Here is a 21,437-nt window from a genome sequence, read left to right on the forward strand (position 1 = left end):
AAAGGGATACTGAAGCGAAACTTGAAATACACCTATTATGGTCAGAAATAGGTTCAATATGATCAATGATATTCATAAATCATAATCGCGCGTTTGTATTTTGAACGGATGGCTATATTTTTCACCCTAATGGGCCCGATTGGGCGCGCGCTCAAAAATCGGCCATCGGAGAGCGCGATGCGTCTTGGGATATTGGGCGCATTTGTGACGTCACTTGTGCCAGTCGGGGAAGGCTACGGCGTGAATGTTGTGCTTACGAGCGTTGCCACTTGGTGGCGCGTCGACGATTTACGACCTGTGACAACGTGGCCGTTTGAGATGTGCAAGGGCTGCACGCACGCTGCACCACGGGACCACGGCAAGTCGGCAACCATGGCAGCACTGACAAAACCAGCTCTGAGGCCGGATTCTCAAAGCGAATTCACGACGAAAAAAGTGCGTACGACAAATTTGAGAGAAAACCCGTGATCTCGAAACGAAATTGTCGTAACCTTTGCGCAGGTTACGACAGAATCCTACGACAGCGCCGAAGCTGTCTTACGCACTTTTTACGATCAAATCAACAAGGCCGACAGCGTCGCTCAGTTACTTGGTATCGGCCACCAACGGACATTTATTTTTCTTCGTGCTCTTCTCGTGCGTCCCGACTTCAACCAGCAAGAAAAAAGGAAGGAGTACTTAAAACAGACCACGACGATCAAGAACGCAGGATCCACAAACACACGAGAAGAGCTACAACAGCCACGATTCTGCCGACCGAGCGAGCTCGGCAGAATATAGTAGGCCTATCAGCAACATCGACTCGGCGCACCGTTGCTCCGGCGGTCCTTGGCCAAGACCGTCTGTCCATGACCGGCTGGCCTGCTGAATGGAATATGCCCGCGCGACCCTTGTGGACCCTTACCGGATGAGTAGTTTGATCCCTGAACTAAATTTCAGAGGTCAATATTTTCCCCTTTGTCATCTCGATCTCCTTGTTTTCCGAGACAGCGGTGACGAACGCTGTCGTCGAAAAGAGACTCTCATTGATTCTATCTCCTTGTTTTGTGTGATATAGAGCTCAAATAAACGCCATACGGATTACCTTGGCAACTCGGTATGTACACTCTGTTATTAGTATGCCATTTTTATTCTGACTCGACGCTACGTCAGTGTCGAGCTATAGCAGTTCGTGGGAGCTACGCGATGTCGGTCTAACCTTTCTTTGCCGAGTGTCATGTCAGTATCGAGTTGCAATCGTAAAAGATCGGTCCAGAAGCGCTTACCGAAACGCGGTCTAACAGAGCGAATCCAGCACTTCGATCAAACGCGCGTGTCCGCTCCGAGTGTGAACAGGTATTTGGCATTTGCGTGGCTCTTGCTGACACCCTCGTAGTTCAAACATATCCTTTTTAACGTCGGCTTGCAGCTCGCGACTCGTAGCAACTAATACCGGCCGTGCCAGAAGCATGCTCGGGCCGTGTCGTGCAAAGAGCCGCAACGAGAACGAGCTCACTGTGGCCAACTACGCTTTGGCTTTCTCCGCCAAGGCTTTGCAAACGCGTTCAGGCCTAGGCGAATTATGCTGGCACGCCGTATTGCCGCAGAACGGCGCTGCTATTTTGGCACAAGTGATGTCACGAGAACTTCCCCCCATCCACCAGATGAGAATTTGAAATCGTTTAATTATGTTTAAAATTAGTTCTCCTGTGTTTTACAGCGCAATATTTATATTTCCGAGGTGGTGCCTGTCCCTAGCCCATATTTATGCAACAAGATCGGCGCTAAAATTTCGTTTCACTACCCCTTTAAAGAGGCCTTGCAGAAATATTAGGTAAGAATATTTCTCATTTTACATAACTTGACCATTGGGATCCAAGTATACTCGAATGCAAAAGGCACTGAACAAAAATCATCTCAGTCTCCACGTAATTGGGCAAAAAACGGTCGTTTTTCTTTTTGTGTCTCCTTCGAAAAAAAACTTGATGGTGAGGTTGTGGGGGAGCGGATTGTTTGCGTTGTCGTTGTTACGAAATTATTGTTGTTGCAAAATTACATCTCTGGGACAATGCAAGATATCATTATAAATACCTCCATGCTATAGATTCTTCGTTACATTTTCGAATGCCTCGTGGTCCGTTGCGATCGAATGGAACGGTTCTTCACAGGTTACGTCTAAACGTTGCGCTCACACAATCATACCTTTATTGTATTAATAAGCACGATCCCCCCCCCCCCCCCTTTCATGCCCACCTTGTCAAATGTCAGAAAACATTTCTCATATCCTCTGTGTTTGCAAAACCCACGCTCACAAATGCGAGACATTAGTGAAAGCGATCGGAAAATTAAAAAGCTCTGCGCTGACGATCAATGACATTCTCGGTCTATGGAAGGACATCCAGAACTGCCAGAGAGCAACGGAAGTCCTCTTCGCTTCCCTGCAGGACAAAGACCTTCTTCGCAAGCTCTAACACTCACAAGAACGTTACAGGTGTTACATTGCCCACATGTTAATAACTCGTCTGAGTGTGTATGTGCGGGTGAATCTGATTTTATATTTTGATGCAGTCCAAACTTGCATTCCTGTTTTTATTTTTCTAATACGTAGCCTACACAGCACAATCGCAGTATGATCCACTCCGTGTTCTTTTTTATTTTCTTCAGCAATAAAAGAAATGCTATCCTTACGGTTTTTGTTATCAAGCTTTCTGATCCTCAAAGTGACGATACTAAAATGCGGCTTATACAGTAGACACAATAGCACTGCGTGAGAAACCGATTTGGGCTGGTGGCAATCAATGCCTTGACATGCATTCGGGTAGTGGCTCGTGTCCAATCACAGCGATGATGGAAATGACCGAAACTTAACGATGTGCGAAAATCAACTCGTGCCCTGTGCCATATCCTTCTATATGCTACAAAGCCTGGCAGACCGCGATGCGGCGGCCGAAATGGAAAAGGCGGAGCGGCAGACAACGGATGAAAGAAGAGCCACGTGACTGGCGCCCCGCTGCGGCGAGACGCCGAAACACACTTCTCCCGAGCGGACAAGTGTGTTTCGGGTCCTCGCCACTGCAAAAGCTGTGCGCTGACGTCCAGGTTCCACGAGAAATGGCTCTTTGATGCTCTGTGCTACCAGATCCCCGCGCTCCAAATCTGCGACCGGACGTTCTACGGCTCCGTCGTCGAACTGCCGGGCTTTGTGAGTATAGAGGAGGCTATGCCGAAACTTAACGATGCGAAAAAACAGTCAGGCTCGCCTTGTGTCTTGCCAACTTCTGCGCGTGTCTATAATAAACATTGGCGGCATAAAATTGGCTCCAGATCACGTGACCGCTTGTTCTGGCTGCGATTTGAGGGGGTAAACACTGCTCGTATTTCCTCTCAATTTTTTCATGCGACTGCATTTGCGTGGAAGAAGTGTTTGACGCGTGTTTCATAAATTATGAATGTCGAAAAAAAATTTCAAGCGTTATTTATTGAAAGCACAAAAAATTGTTGTACCGACCCTTTAATAGATCCCTTTCAAAAGTCAGAGTCACCTTGTGGCAGTCTCAAAAGCTCCAATATTGCCACTCTAATGGCGGTGATAGGCGATCATGCTCGGCGAAATCAAGCACCCTCGATTTCGTGAATCGAGGATGGCGTAAAATGACCGCCATTTGTTTCCACTTTCCGCTCTATGCTTTCGAAGACGTTCGCGTTTTCTGGTGTGGAGCGGCTGTGTAGTGCCGCCATTAGAGTGTCGGGTGGGGCTCTGCACAATGTGGCTCGACTGACTTTCGGAAGAGGTATATTGTTCTCAAACGTATTCCTACCACAACGTCCATGTTTCTATGTGTGAGGAAATCGGTGAAAACTAGGAAAAGTAAAAGGTGTATTAACAATGTTATATATATATATATATATATATATATATATATATATATATATATATATATATATATATATATATATATATATATATAGGTGAAGTAAGGTAAATATGACAACAATGAACAATGGACCGGGAAAAGTTAATAAGTCAAAGATGCATACTGTCGGAGTTACTAATTCGAAGTTTATTACAACGTTTCGAGTGGGGACCGCTCTTCATCAGGTGATGAAGAGCGGTCCCTGCTCGATACGTTGTAATAAACTTCGAATTAGTAACTCCGACAGTACGCATATTTGACTTATACATATCTCTCTCTCTCTCTCTCTCTATATATATATATATATATATATATATATATATATATATATATATATATATATATATACATATATATATATATATATATATATATATATATATATATATATATATATATATATATATATATATATATATATATATATATATATAATACACGTGTTCGCGTGTGTGTGCATATCGGTGTCAATATTGTGTAGTTTTCATTGCAATTGTAAAATTACGTTGCTTCTTTTTAAATAAAAGTTATAAAGTAAAAACTAGTAAAGTTTTTTTTACACGCAACAGAAGTCTGCAGTCACTTTTTGCTTTGCATTAATATTCAGTCCAGTTTTATCGGGAGTTAAGCTGGGTAAAACGGCTGCAGGAAGCGATGTCATACTCAAATGTCAAAAGATCGCTTTCTTGCACTGTCAGCTGATTCTTCGAATAAAAATTAACAATCCACGGTGTTTTCCATGTATACGCGAGTTACACTTTACGTCACTCGAATATGCTGGTATATACTTCTACCGGTTTCTATCTAGAGGAATAAATTCGAAGATGTAATATGTTCATTGCGGAAGGAGCGCGCTCGGCAGGGAGGCTCACTCGATGGTATATGATGTTACGTCAACGGAGACTTGCTCTTAGTTTTGTGAAAAAAGTCTATGTTTTCATTCTATCATGTGTGTGATATATACTCATTGTCACATAAAAAAAAAAAAAACGACGTTTTGCGCATTACTCAGGCGCTGCGAGAATTAGTTCTTACAAATTGTATGCTTGTTATAAAAAGAAATGATTTTTGAGTTTTGACACGTGTACGTCTTGATACATTAACATAAGTCTAATCTAAGATCCACCAACATAAAAGTAATATAACAAAAAATGGGGAAAATAAGTAGCCTTCCGCGAGAAGCCGGACTTTTTTTTTAACTTCTACAGTTCTTGGGATGAACACGAGTATAGGTGATTTGTTTGTGCTACTGTGTTCTTCTTGACAATAGTCATGAGTGCCGAATGAGACGTGTAAAAGTGTTTAGGCGCCTCCCAAACTCCGGTGAATGTAAAATGCCTTCAAATAGGTGTGATGGCACGTGACGTGCTGGAGTAAACTTCCCCGATAAATCCAGCGGAAAAAGAATTCACCCTCGCCCGTGACGTTCTGCTTGTCTGTGACGTCACGTTCATCTGGGACGTGGCATTTGTTTTAACGTTACGTTTGTCTGTCACGCTTAGCGTTTTGTGACGTTGCATTTGCTCGTAACGTCATATCGTTCTGTGACATTACGACGGCCCGTTACGTTACATCTGTCGCTGACAGACCTGTGATGTTACGTCTGTCTGTGACTATACATCTGTTAGTAACAGTTACGTCCGCTTGTAACGTTGCATCTGTCTGTAACGTCACGTTTGTTCGTGAAATTGCATTAGTTTGAAACGTTATGTCTGCCTGGGACGTTTATATCTTCCCGTTATGGTACGTCTGTCCGCAGGATTACATATTTCTTTTTAGGAGCATTTACGTCAAACATTATATTTTCCGCGGTGATAAACATTGAGAAAGAAATTCTCTTTCAGAAACGTCTGTGTAAAAAGATCTCTTTTTTTATTGCTACTTAAATTTCTCTTAAAGGGATTGTCCGGTCAAATTTTGTATTCGAGAGAACAATTGAATATCACTGTTATTGCATCGAGACGCATCGTACGTGCAATATCTGAATTTTATATGCACCCCTGCGTGAGTAATTGAATTTATACTGCTCCAATCGCATTCTAGCGTAAACGCTGCTTCCGTTGGCAACATTGAAGCTCTGATGTCACAAAACACAAAGCGAGCATTTTTGTCTCGTTGTTTGCCTGCGAGTGAACGCCTCAGCGTGCTTCGTTTTTGTTGTGCTCGACTTGTTTTGTGGTTTGGTGAGATTTTTGTTGCGCGGTTGGGTGCCACAACCACCGGGCAGCACATGCGAGCCAAGACATGACGTTCCACACTTTTCCGCGAAACGTGCAGTGACGAGCAAAGTGGATCGTCGTCGTGCGTAGGGACTGGGTTCCCGTCAAGATCGAGATCCCGCTTATGCAGCAATCATCTCACAGAAGAAAGCTACGAGCTGAGCTTTAAGCGGACAGAAGGCTTGTAAGCTGGGGTGTGGTGCTGTGCCAACGATATTAAACTACGCCCACCCACTCCTCGCCCAAATCGGATCAGTCAATTTTGGTCTGTCCGATTCGCCTGAAGTGGCTGAACCAGTTCCAGGAACTGGTGCATTCGATTCAACAGGAAGTTGCACGACCGCTGCACTGGCGCGTTCGATTTATCCCAGTTCTGAACGAGTTCAGACCCAGTTCCTCAAAAATCTTGCACCGGCTCCGGACTCAGTTCAGCGTCCGTGCAGAAGCAGACGACAAGAGCAGACGGCAATAGCAGACGACACTCCTCGTCCGTCTATGCTCGCGGTGCCATTTTTCGCAGCTCTTGCTGAAATGTCTGCGATGTTTAACAATAACGCCGACACGGAGGTTGTTTCCTCTCATTTATGATAATAACGTACCCGCGGTGGACGCGGAATTGAGATCATAACCGAAGGTAGGAATTTGCTTGATTATGATATTCTGAAAGCGTTTTAGGCACCTGCTCGCGTAGGTTTGGCTCCCTGTGGTGAGTGTTGAAATATTGGCTCACGTAAATTGTTTCTTTTTGATGCTATGTGGGGATCCACAGTGTTGATATTCTTACTTACAGACACGGAGAAGGTATTGCCCTCTTGATAGTCCCCGCCTTCAGTTGCTCTTGGATGCATATTGACGACTCCGATACATTGCAGAGGTCTGGGATTTAGTCCCCATAGCGGAGCATAATACTGCATGCTTTGTCCGCTGGTATCTGTGGACGACCACTAACGGGCCTGGGAAAAACGCCGAGAATCGGCATTTTTGCCGATTCTCGCTTCAACTTGACGCCAAAGTTACGGTCGATAACTGCCTTGGCCAAGACGCTATCGTCAGGCCTTCGTCTTTGAGGTGACCGGTATCCCAAACGCGCGCTGCCGCCAGTGACTCCCGACGCAAAATCTCCTGATGCCGCGAACCTATCGTCGAAAAGCAAAGATTCCCTTTGAGGGGCATTCGCCGCTACCTTCTTGACTTGTACTTCCTGGCCGAATCGAACAGACCTTGATTATACAGCGAGGCCGAAACCAACAGCTAGGCCATCTCGAAATGATACCAGAAGTTGTATTTAGCACGCTAACAGCCCGATCGATATCTGTTTGACCCGGTTGTAAAAATGGAGCGTGACTACGATTCACCAAGCTCGTCCAAGTCAAGTGACGACATGCATTTGAACGGTTCGCCGTTTGCCTTCGACCCGCGGACATCGCCTCTGAAAGAATGACCCGCAGCTTCATCACCGATCCAGTGGATCCGCCGAAATGTGTACCCAGATGCCGCTTCGTGTACCTAGGTGCCGCTTCAGAGGCTAAATCTGCATTCTTTGCTTTGCAAGCGCCCCTAGTTCGATCGGCGTCCGTCGCAGTTGTGTTTGCGCGAAACGGCATACGTTTGCTCGAAACTTATGGTTGTCTGCGAGTAATATCCTGCTAAAAGACGTGACTTTTTTTGCACGTGCTTGGGAACTGCATTAAAAGAACCGTATTCCAGTTGGGTACTGCCTAGGACTATATAATTCGAAACAAAATACAAGAAACCCATCGACCAACGCTTGTTATCCCGACCATCCGACAAACCTTTGCGTTTTGTGACGTCACGCAGCACCTACTGATGTCAGCCATTGACACTGGCGAAATTCGGGGTGCAGTTTCGTACATACGCTCATGAAAGGTTTAATTAATAACGGGAGATCATATATCAAAATAAAAATAACGTTTGCCTATATGAAGGCTCCCTCAACGTAACGAGCGCAAGAACTTAAGTACTTCCGGTTTCGACCGGACAATCCCTTTAAAGGCCGACGACCAGTTCGCGCTTTCCACTTTTCCCTCGCTTCCTCCTCTCCCTCCTTCTACCCTGTCCACTGTTGCCTGTTTCCTCCTCCCCTATTGTGAGGAGCATGTTCTGCCTTGCAGAATCTCGAGTCTGGTAGTCGGCTTTTAACCTCTAACAAAGATAGGAAGAAACTAAGTTTTGTTTCGGAGGAGTGGACCAACAGAGTCGCGCCATGTCTCGCAGGCTGCTCCCGATGGACGTGAGAAGAGCCCCGGACACGCTCATGCGTAACCCCATGGCGGACATCCACGAGGGCCGCCAGCGCGCCCTGGAGTTCAGCCTCCACTTGCTCAAGACCTACTCCTACAACGCGGGCCTGCAGCAGAGCCACGAAGGTAGGTAGGGACGCGTACACTCCGCCATACTCCGGAGTTATCCAAGCTCTCTCCCTTCCCTTCCTTCCCTCGTTGCTAGGGGCAACGTCCCGCGTTGCCATGGGGACGCCTTTCGCCCTCTCTCCCATTGGCTCGCCACGACCCCAGAAACAGAAGAGGCAAACAAAAATATCCCGGGGAAGCGCTGTCTCATTATGCAACGCTCGAGAGCGAATTCTGTGCCAGTCGCTTTTGGGGATGCGGGGAAGCGCTGGTTTCGGTTTCGTTTTCCTGGAAGTGCAGTCTTGGAGAACGAACGAGCGTGGGATTTCCTTTTCATTAACCACTATAAAAAGAGAGAGAAAAAAAAGTAAATTGGCGATTTTTGAGTGAAAACGTAAGGCTGTCTTTTGAAAGATTTAATCTGCCCGGGCCTCTTGAAGTACAGGGTTACGAAAGGTGGGCTGCTAGATTACTTAGTTTCAACGCAACACAACTTTTTTGTATTTATTCGAAACGTGGACGCGTTTGAACTCGGGAGAAAAAGGAGGAGACAACGATCGTGCGGGGACACTGCAGAGAACCGTGGTCTGACTGGAACGATTGGTGGGCTTTTGCACTACTCACTCTTCGAACGCTTTCCAACGCCGGTGTCCGGCTTTCGGCGTTGGCGTTTGAACGGGTTCGAACGTTGATTACGGACTAAGGCCGCTAGCTTCGCGTCTACCCACAAACCATTCCGGTCCAGAGCTCGAGTCTCTGGTATCTCCACGCTCTCTGACCTGCTCCTCACCCTCATTTTATACCCGAAATGCAAATTGGGACCCATCTTCAATATATTGTCACGAATGACAAGTGATGAGGCGATAATAACTGAAGAAACTAAACGTTTAATGGGGCGAACTTGTGCCCAAAAATTAAAAGGGAACAAAAGAAAGCAGAGCGTCGCTGGCGTCGAAATCAATATTATATCAATATCTTGGATAAAAAAAAAAAAATGTTTCGTAGCAAAAGACAAAAGGCAAAAGTGAAAGCTACATCAGAAAGGCGGTACCCTCGAAAGACAGTTTACCCGGATGGCTTCAGTGGACTGAAGATTTAGGTTATCTTTTCAAGAGTGTGACCGCGATGACAGCTTTGAAGGATGAAGGGTTGTGGTGTTCGCGCAATTTCAAAGCTAAATTACGTTTCTACGCGTAGGACGTTCACGGTGATTTAGCTTAATTACATAAAATTAAAAGTGCTATTTGTTTTGCTCTTTTAAGACATCTTTACTTTTTTATAGAAATAATTAGTTACCTTAGAACCTCAAATAGCTTTATTCTGGTCATGTTCCGATTTCGCGCCCTCATACCCGAACTCAAAAATACCAAATTTTACCTTTGATCTTCGATGTTCTTCTTCCAACTACACTTCCTTAGCCTATGCCTCTTTTTTTTTAAATATCATAATTTTTTGGTTTTCTTTATCAAATATTTTTTTTAATATCGCCATTCTACGTTTGCTTTATGTTTTTCGCCCAGCTTTCTCACATTTTGTACTGCTCTGTACTGCATGTAAGCTTTCAATCCCTTTCAACTGCGCTAAAACACACACACACACACACACACACACACACACACACACACACACACACACACACACACACACACACGCACACACACACACGCACGCACGCACGCACGCACGCACGCACGCACGCACGCGCACACACGCACACACGCACGCACACACACACACACACACAAACACACACACACACACACACACACACACACATCTGTTTGTTTATAGCTCAGAGCGCGCAAGTAGCCAGTCACCTAAATCTCCGCAGTCACTGGGCCACGTTGGGCCATCAGAGGTGCGAATATGGACTCTGGATTCATAAGATTCATCCAACTTATTATTAAATAATCCTAGGTTTAAATTTTTATTTCAGATTAAAGTTTTAACTTAATTTGTAAATAGACTGGCTTAAAACAGGTCTCCAGCCTCGATGATTAAACTGGATTGAATTGAAGATTGTATCATACAAATGTAAAAAAAATACATCCTAAAATTTGGTTTTTATTTCAGATTAAAATTCGTACTAGATTTGAAAACAGACTAGCTTAAAAACTGGACTTCAACCTGGTTTATCAAACTGAATTCAGACTGCATTGAATCAAATATTGGAATCTAGTTTACAATGCAATTCACAGCGTTTCATTTTGGCTCAAATCCAGCCAGTAATTCAGACTGTGGGATCCAGACCCTGGGATTCTGACTTCGGGTTTCAGGGTCATTAGGTGGTGTCTCCCTACAAGCTTTATGTGGGTTTGACACATTTTCTGGCGCCTAGAATTTGAAGATCGCAGTGAATGGCGCTGGCATTTCTAAACAGAAGGCGCTAAGCGTGTTAGAATATTAATGCCAGTCATTGTGACGTGTTCGAGAGTAAATACAAAAACAAACTAGAGAACGTGCAGTCGTGTGCACTTTACTTACTCTAGGAAGCTTTGGGCAGATTGGGGACCTTCCCAAAAGTAAAGCCTTGTTCTTGACGGAAAATTGTCTTGATTCAGGACTGCAAAAAATGAGAGTGTTACCAAACGCCATGTTACAAAATATGTTTCGCTACAATCATAAATATTTACAAATATTATTTAGTACACTGAACAGAACGTTTTTTTATCGTTCCCCATCTCAGGGTTTAGAAGATGTCGATTAATTACCAGCTCGCCTGCACTCTATCACTGCTTACAATTCTGACATATGAATTTGTGGTTATATTTAAAACCGGGATAAAAAAAAGTAATTTTTGTAATTAAATAAATCAAATTTATTTAACTTGCATCAGTTTTATCTGATTTAAATCAAATTAATGCGATTCAAATCACTGTAATAAAAAAATGTTTACTATTTATCTCTATGTGCATTTTTAAGCATGACAGATGAATCGATCAATTTGTCCTATCATGGAAACCAAAGCGGAAGAAAGAATTACTAGGACTGCAATTTTAACAACTTTTTGTTCATGTAAACCCCTCCATATTAAAACAAAAACAGCTGAGATTTTTTGATGACGAAAAAAGCTCTATTTGTTTTGTTTTTTTCCGACCTTATTTGCTTGTTATACGACATTATTTTCCCAGTTTTCGTTTCTTTTTATTGCATTGTGATTTGCTTGCATAAAAAAATACGTGACTGATGAACAAAGTTGAAGGTAGAAATAAAGTTCAACGCTTCGATTTGCTCCGAATATCTCTGCTTTTAGCTCATGTTTAGCCAGATATAAATCTTTGTTCTGCGATGATTATTTGGCTTAAGTACAGAATATAAGCGCATAAAACGCATCAAATAGTAAACAAATGGTAAATTTAAAAAAAATAAGAGATTTTGGAAATATTTTTTGAGGAAAAGGTTTGATTTAATTCATCCTAGTGAAACGAGTCTGATCTAAATCATCTTGATTTCTCTCCACCCTGCTTGAACCCCCCCTCCCTTTCCCCTGACTTCTTTTCTTGGAGGGGAACACTGCACATTTGTGCGGATTCTTGTAAAACAGAACGGCGATGTCTACTCTTTGAAATGTCGCAGAACGCCATTACTTTAATTAAGCTCATTGTGCATATCTCAAAGGCTCAGCATTCGCGAGAATTTTTATGCACAAGGGTCGTTCAAGGTTGACCGGGATTTTTGTCCGTAAGAAATCGCCGAACAAGCGCAGCACTACGAAACCTTTGGAGCACGTTAGCGTAATTCTTCTTGAATGGTCCTGGGTTCGAATGACATAATCGGCGAACGCGTATTAGTTACAGTTGTCATGGAAGCGAGCGATCTGTCTATAGCTCTGAAGCTGCGGTTTATAATCGAATGTCTGGTGAAGGATACGATCAAGCCAGCTGAAAATTTGGAGGAAAAAAAAGTTTACAAGCAGAGTCTGTAACAAACGTTCTCACGGACAAGAGGGCACTGTGAACGGTTTGGCGAGGGGCGACAGCCGGTGACACAAATGAGTCGCATAAACTCCTTCGTCCCACTGCAGTCACGCAGCCCAAAATTCATTCCATGACATAGGAATCGGGAAGCTGCCGAGATAATGGCCGTGGTACCTGGACGCGCTCGAGGAGTACTTTGAGATGCATATCTAAATATCGTGCTTCTCTGATTTTATTTTAAAATTAATTTTTGAAGGAATAAAAGTTTGACATAGAAACATGCAGAAATGAACAAGTTTGAGCACCTCTTTAAACCCCCGCCCCTCACACACACCTTACATATATACATATACTCGTAGTCATATAAAAAAATAATTAAAATAAATGTTATGGCAAATTTCTGGGCAAGTGTGTTCGCGTATGCGAAGCGTTCTAGCATCACGTGACATCAGGTAACGTGACGTCAATTTCCCCGCTAAATTTCGCGGGGAAACTGAATGGCTGTGTAGGTCCGTGACGTTGATATTTTTCCCGCTGAATTTAGAGGAGAAACTAAATCGCCATATAGTTCACGTGACGTCCATTTCCCCGCTAAATTTAGCTTGGAAACAGAATTGGTGGGCAGATTATGGGATGTTCATTTTCTCGCTAAATTCAACTTGACTGTGACCTCTATACCAATCCAACTTCCCCGCTAAATTTAGCGGAGAAACTGAATTGATGGGCAGGTCTTGGGACGTCTCATAATGCAACGCACACGGTGTTGCATCATGGGACGTCACAGGTCACAGCTTCACGAAATGCGACTTCGCGAAATGTGGAGCAGTGCAGTACACGTTCCTCGAAAACAGAAACGAAAGCTCGTTCCTCGATCCTTCTTATTTTTGGAGCGCGTTCCCGTTACAAGTTTCATCTACGAGAAAGAAACTCGTTCCCGTTACTGTTCAAAGGAAATTTAACGTATCGTTACATATACCTTACATTTGTATTTTGCTAATCATCACAGATCAAGCGAAGTGTTTTTAATATGGCAACATGCGAATTTGAATGCCGTGATGGAAGGATACCAGGAGATGACAACCGGAAGCAAGGTTCCGTTTGTTGATATGTTCACCTTGAACAATCTTAGCGTTTCACCATATCCATGTTTGTGGTACGTGATTCAAACGAGCCAAATGTACTCTGAGCCGGGAAAGAGAAGCAGGTTTCATTTTATTATTCCTTGATAAAGGATTACCTCACATTACACAAGTTGTTTACAATGTAGCGAAGTCGAGATTAACCCCAGTTGCTTCTCATTGTTGCTGTCCGCAAGACGAGCAAGTGAAGAAGAGGGTAGGACTTTTGAAAGGTCAGTCTTGAAAACTACGAGTCCTCCTTGGTAAAGGTCGGATTCGTTGTTCAGTTTGAAGGTAGGGGACAAGGGTATAGGAAATTAAGATCATGTTTTGTGCATCTTTTAAGAGGCCAATGTTTGAGCTACAAAGATGCGTTCGATGTCTGGTAACCATCTTTCGTTGTAGCGGTAGGTCTCTTTGTCGAAGTTCAGTGATGGCTGCCTGCCGACCTTAGATTTCTAAGTAAATAAAAATTTGTAAAAGCAAAAAAAAACAAAAAAAAACGCTCTTCTTTTTGTGTGTTTTCCTTCGACTAAAGTCTTTGTTTCTTGTGCTGCAATCTCGGGCACAAAAAAAAAAAAAAAAAGAATCAGTGTCCACCAGCTCGGCTGCACCCGACTGTTACCAAGCGACGACCCTACAAATTAAACCCTAAAATAAATAACAGAAAAGGTAACTAGATCCAGCCCTTCGTAAAGGTAGTTTTTATACATTTTAGAGTTCCCTCCTTAAAAAATAAAATAAGAATTCAGAAACTAGACAAAACAAAAAAGAATGTCGTTCTGAAAAAAAAAAGAATATCTAACGAGTTCCCGTTCCACCGATGCAAGATGGAACGGCGGCGTTCCTTCGCTCCTTCTAAAAGAAACGCATTCCAGGAACGCAGTTCCTTGAAACGCCGTTCCATACTACACTGACGCGAAGCAACTAGCCAAAAGACGTTTCACGTCAAAAGAAAGTTTCGCGTATTGGTCGTGCGTTCCGCGAAGTAGTTCTTACAAGATTCGGTTGTCTTAGAGACTTAGATCAATCGCGTCACACGTAATTTTCTTTAATCCAAACCACGAATGGCACCCGTCAATGAACGGCTCCGTACACACACAAAAAATAGACAAGAAACGCAGCCCGTTGCCGAGTCCCGAACATATAATTATTCCCCCGCAACCGATGAATTGTCGGCATAAACCAAAAAAACGAAAAAAACGTCGAAGAGTTAATTACGAAACAAGAAGAGTGAATTAGCATAATAAGCCACGCCTTGGGTTTCTGGAATTGTGACCGACTGTATGGACCTTTTCATCGCTTATCACCTCGGCGAAAAATGCCGAGTCACCGAGCTGTGGACGCTCGCGCATCGTCTGATACACCGCACAGGAGAGCTCCAGCACATGCTCAGATGGAGTTCCACACCCCAGCAGACAAACATGGTGGCGCGCAGAAGGCGACTTTTGTAAATTTGTCTATAAAAACGTTCCTAATTTCGCGTTTTTTTTTCTCGGCGGCAATTTTTTATTTACACAGTCTTTCGACTGTTTGCAGACTGGTATGGTACTCAGTACAAGCAGTCAAATTACTCGTACGAGGCTACTTGTTTTGGAGTCTTCTTTTTATAACAGTTTTCATTCATTAATTTAAATGTTCTCGCGAGAGTAACCTGAAGTACGAAAATTACTTGTAACCGTTGCTAGTATCTCCTCCCAGTCTGAATTGCGCCGTTTGTTTCTACCGAGAAATCCTCGAACCAAGCCTCAGGCCAGAGGATATTTCACCAAAATTGCTGAATCACGTAGATAAGTAGCTCGCAATTGGGTGATTTTAATCCAACAATGAACAGTACGAAAGACAAGTCTTTAAAGAGATAAAAGAAAATTATAGTTTCGAAAATCTGAAGAAACCAGAAAAAAGTATTGGTTATTTTTTTTCAAATAACGACCGGTTACTTTTCGTCTCAAGTAGCCGAGCAATTTAATTGCGTACTGCTTAACCGAGAGCAATTCTAATTGTAATGGATTACTGTTTCGAGTAACGTGTGCAAGACTGGCTGTGTGCCCTGTGCGACGCCGCTAAGGTTAACACGATAATCGCACATCGTCACACACACACACACACGCACACACACACACACACACACACAAACACACACACACACACACACAGACACACACACACACGCACGCACGCACGCACGCACACACACACACACACGCACACACACACATGCACACACACACACACATTATATACAGACAACCAACTGATTTTACTGTTTAACTGAGAGGCCCTATATGATGTGCAGTCCGCTTTGATTTCGGCGACAACCTTCCTTCTAGCCTTGTAATGACCTTCATCTCCAAAGTCCCCCATGATAGTACGTAAATAGAATGCAGTGTTTTAAAAAGGAATCGCTTAAAATTTGTTTCGAATAAATTCAACCTCACGCGCCGTTCACACACTTGCAACCCAGTTGAACCGAGAGAGACAAGAGCGCGGTTTTTGAGCCTCTTGCGACGGCGTAGGACCGGACGCGCTGCTGAAAGCGAAACGAAGTCTAGTAACAAAGCATTCAAATATTTAGAACACCTGGCTCGCGCGCGCTCCTGCTAACTGTGTCGCGGGCTGCGCAGCCGTCAAGGCTTCGGACCAGGATTCCCTGAAGCCCGTGCCCGAGCCCTCCCCGCAGGGACACCCCACCCTCCAGGTCCTGGAAGCGAGGCCAGGGAACACGAGCGTCTTGGGATCGGCCACTAGCCAGCCGCAGCCGCACCCTCTACCCATGCCCGGACATCATCATCATCAGCAACAGCAGCAGCAGCAGCAACAGCAGCAACAGCACACGGTGAGCGCCCATCGGGGATTCCACTATGCTGCCTGTTAACCGCGTTAAAAAAAAAGAAAAGAAAAAAAAAGTGGTCTCTCGATTGTCGTTTGATGACGTCAGATAAGTGTCACGCTTTCGATTGTCGCGACCTTGGCGGTGTCACAGCAACGGTGGTGGATATGGCCGACGCCTGTTCTGCCACAGGTCCCTTTCCAGTGTTAAGCGCGAGACACATGGACGGCAGAATCGTCCGATCCGACGTCCGATCCGACAGTCCGAACACCGCTCCAAATCGCCGCACGCGACAGTTTGAGACACAAGCTTCCGAACTTGCATGCGACACGACTATCCGTTCGGCTCCGCCCAGGAGATCCAAGCGCTCCAGCGGTGGTCCGCGTTCACAGATCTCTGGTCCCAGATTGACGGTTTAACTCACACGAGCGAAGTTAGAAGCTCGTTCTCGTTAGCGCGTGCATTCTTTGCTGGGGCCATCTTTCTCGAATGGGTCAGCGGGATCCACGCTTCCGGCTTCCCCTCGCCTGTCCCGTTATCGCGTTCGCTTCGTCCCGCCAGACTCAGTGCGTCATCATGACGTTCGCGCTCGCTGTGCTGCCATTGGCTGGACGCATCCGACAATCCGTCCGCCGTGCGAAACTATCTGGCGCGTTAAACGCACGTCGGATCGCCGATCCGACGCCTGAAGCGACCAAATTTTTCGGATCAGGCAGTCGCACTGCCGGATCGGACGTCGGATCGGATGGATTTTTCGCGCATGTGTCTCGCGCTTTACACTCCACGGAAGATTCGGCAGTTAGGAGTTGGGACGCCGCGACGACAGCGACACTCGCTTTCGCTCGTGCTTTTCGCCAGCACTTTTACGACCAACTGCCAGGATCGCCCATCCGATAACGTGACACACTCTGGCTTTCGTGACGTCATTTGTTGCTCCTTCTGAACCGCTTTCGATGCGCGGGCGGGATTGAACGCTAAATGCACTAGTCTGAGAAGGGTATCCAGGCACCGCAGTTCACGAATCTTTGTCGAACCTCGATACTGCTTCGGCGAAACGAAGGCGAATGACACCGTCATTCGCCTTCGTTGTCTCCGCGAAAGCGAGAACGAGATCTCCTTTGCCTCTCACAAAGCGAGCGGAGATGGCGTTCGTAGACGCTTCGTCTTCTAACGCAAGTCAAGAAGGCGGCTTTCTGCTACAAAACGCCACAAGCAGACGAAAAAAAAAAGTACGTCGTCTGCAAACAAACAAAGAAAAAAAAAGTAGATCGTCCGCTACAAGTTGAGCGCCACGGCGAGATGATATCAGTCGCGGTCCGAAATAGGGATCGTCTGCTATTCCACGTTGGACGTCATTGGCAACCCGCGTTTTTTTTTTTGCAAACCTCAAGTTGTTCTGCTGTCGAACACAAGTTGAAATCGACCAGCAGATGAATGACTACTATCAAGAGCGAGCACGTAAGAGGCCAAGACACCTTTCTCGCTGTTTGGAAAGCTAGCTGCTCAGACGTCCTCAACAAAATGTTGCCTGATCGTAAACTTGCGAGCCAGTCCAAAATGTTTTATTGGTCGATTTCGTTGTGCTACGTCCAATCAGTAGCCAAGAACGCTTTCGTTTTTTACCTCGACCAAAAACGGACGCCTAAACCCGTCTCGGACCGAAGGGTTTACGCGCCTTAAAAATGTTGTCCCCTCGATTTCCGCGTGGTGACATCCTAGAAGTGTCACGTTGTTGCCTTTCGCGATCCTGGCAATGTAACAGCAGCGGTGATGGATGTGACAGACGCCTATTCTCCGGCAGCCATGTTTTCTAGCTTGGCAGACTACGGAAGCTTGAGCAACCAGGTGTTGGGACTACTTGACGACAGAAAGATTTGCCTTCGCTCATACGTTTTTTTTTTTTTTTTTGCCTGAACTTACACCATCAACTGCTAGGGGTCGTGACATCCGACAACATATGACACTCCGGTTTTCATTGACGTCATTTGTTGCTATTTCGGGACCAGATTCAACGCTTGAGGCTACGGGACGCTACACACGCCAGTCAGAGACGCTTTTCGGGCACCGTTGGGCCTAGGGTGTTTAACGTCCTACTCCGCCCATGCATAGAACGGGATCCTAAAGGGGCAACGAATGACGTCACAAAACCCGAGCGTCGTGCTGTCGGATGTCGCGATCCTGGCGGCTAAGCGTGAAAGTTCCAAAAAAAAAAAAAAGCTCGAGTGAAGGCGAGTGGTGCAGACGTCGCGGCGTCGTGTACCGTCAATTGCTGGAAACCGACCTACAGCAGAACAGGCGTTTGCCGCATACACCACCGCTGTTGTGACATCGCTGTTGTGACACCGCTGTTGTGACACCGCTGTTGTGACACCGCTGTTGTGACACCGCTGCTGCGACAGCGCCAGTATCGTGGCCGGCGACAACTTGACACTTCTATTATACGTCATTAGGCAGAAATCAAGAAACCACTTTATTTATTTTTTTCGGGAGGGGGACGAAATAAACACATCAGTCGAAGACGCGTACAAGGCGCTATGGCGAAACTTCGCCCTTTTAGGATACTTGACCAAGGTCGAGTTGCGAACATTGATGCCCTTCCCACAAACACACAAAATTGAATTTCGGAAAGATAAATATTTACATGTAGTTTACATATGACGGGGGATTGTGCAGGAAGCGAAAGAAAGGCAAAAACGCACGTGCTTGGGTAGAAAATGAGAAGACGCAATATTCGCGACTCCAGCAAAACGGACGCCGCCAAGCGGGAAAACCGGGAACCAGCCGGTCCAGGTCGCTCCGCGCCCCTCCGCGTCTCTGGTGGCTTTCGCGGAGACGTGTTGTCGGCGCGGTGGCGAACGATGTAACTTGACGAAGGTCCGAATATTTCTTAAGTTCGCCTGAGTGATCATTAGTGTGGTGAAGCCTCAGTAGATTGTTTTCTTCTATTACGTGTTTGAATGCCCGTTTACTCCACAGCACACGGTCGCGTGCTTTCGATTTCTTGGATGGGGAGGAATCACGGAAAATCTTTTTGATTTCTTGTCTGTTTCGAATCACATTCAAAGTGACGACTGCTTGGTAACTGATACTGGATGGAACATCAATGTTGCAGTCAAGTGAATGGGAAGGTTCGATAGCTGCTTTTCTTGAGTTTGGTTGTGTTCGGTTGGCTTCAAGTTTGAGCCACCCACGCCGGTCGGTGCGTTGGCTATTCATCTTGGCTGTTTTTCGCCGAAAAAGCCTCTGGACCACACTGAAGGAGTTGGGCTGATTTTGCAATTACTTGATTCAGGAAAACTTGCTCGCTGCAAATGATGAATGAGGGAAATTATCTGTTTTCAAAAGGTGGGAAACAAGTCTCGCAACGTTAGATGCTGTCACGGCATTTTGACCTATCGCGCCTCCAATATTTATATTACGAGGATGTCGAAGCCAGCAGCAATATACGTCTACATTGGTCAGGTTGACCGGCCACAAAAAAAATACTAATTTTCTCCGTTCAGGATTCGAAGCAAAGTTCAATGCAGAGAGGTTCTGCGTGGAACTTCAATACACACTCTCTTCAGTTTGTCTCCGTGCTGCCGGCTATAGAACCATTTGGCTAAGTTTAAGTAGTATGTTTCTGTCTGTCAAATATACTTTTATTCAGCAGCTCACCTAATAGCTAGTCAACGAAGCTCATATTTCAACCCGAAGGATATACTAATATCGCTTTAGTGGGACCATAGTACGTAATATAATACATAACCCGCTTGTCAAAATGACTTCTCGATTGCTACTAAAACCTGAATTGAAATACGAGTATCAGCTGCTTAGTGGGGCACCGGCGGGTTAACATGGTCCTTGGCTCAAAAAGCGGTTGCTTAATTTTCGTAATTTTCCTGCAGCCTGTGTTGTTGGCCGAGCAGACGACTGGAGCTGTTTCGTAAACGCGGATACGCACAAGAGCTCCATTTCGCGGACAGATAAGTCGCATGGTCGAGGCATGCGAGTTAGCTAAAAAGTTACTCTCTGTGGAACAATTCTATAGTCATCGCCGCTTTCCTTAGATGATTAAAACTGATTAGTATATTACCGTCTCTCCGGAGCCCGTAGTTTCGGTTTTGAACGAAATCTCCGAAACAAAAGTTTGACACGAAAAGGACAAAAAAAAAAAAAAAAAAAACACCGGCAAAACAAAACTATGCTTTGCAAGTTTATCTGCACCGGCTACACTTAACCGTCTCAGTTCAAATGCCTATAAAATTGGGCATTAAACAAAAGAAAATCTGCTAAATTGAACGCGCCACCTGTTCAGGCGGCCCGGCCAAGCCGCCGCGACCTGGACTCAGCCGCCATGTTTGTTTAGCGGTGGCGCCCCCTATAGGTCGCTGGAGTCGCGAATAGCAGTGTCGTTGCTTGTGTGTGCGACAACAAGAGACGCGACCTTCGCATCTCCCACTTCCGCTGGACCGCTAGATTTCGGCAGATGTTTCTTTTCAGAGACGCTGCTGCGCACGAGGGTGTTCGCGCCGACAATGCACGAAGTGTGTATCAAGTTAAATCTGTACAACGTCAGAGCGAAGCAACACACAATAGATTTTTGTTTTGTTTCGTCAGCACTTACTTCGCCGTCATGTTTTTCCATTAACTAATACCGTGTGGCATCGAACATTGACGCTTACCGTTGACGTTTGTGTTAGACTGTAGCCCACTCCGCCGCCTTTGTATTGTTTACAAAAATCTTTCTGCTCAAAATTAAAAAAAAAAAAAAACGATTTACACTTTGAATCTAACAGCGAGAGAACATATAGTGCTTGACTAAACATTTCGCGGTATTTGCGGGATTAAATCTACGCAGTATATGTATGTATATAAGAAATGGTCGTTTATAATGTTCTCCGAATAGTTTCGAGCGCACGGTGAAGGAATAAAATGCGTTACATTTACGCTGATCGGCAGTGTTCCAGCGCTCTCCTATAGATAGCGCCACCAGGGTGTACCCTTATCGCAAGCGATCACAAGCGGTCTCAGCGTAGTCAATTGCACTTATACGCAAATCTGTAAGCCAGCCTTGAGGCGAAAGCAATCATTTTTTCTTCTTAGAGCTGA

Source organism: Ixodes scapularis, unplaced genomic scaffold (genome assembly GCF_016920785.2).
Source record: "Ixodes scapularis isolate PalLabHiFi unplaced genomic scaffold, ASM1692078v2 PGA_scaffold11__112_contigs__length_91849675, whole genome shotgun sequence".
In the NCBI taxonomy this organism is placed as follows: Eukaryota; Metazoa; Arthropoda; class Arachnida; order Ixodida; family Ixodidae; genus Ixodes; species Ixodes scapularis.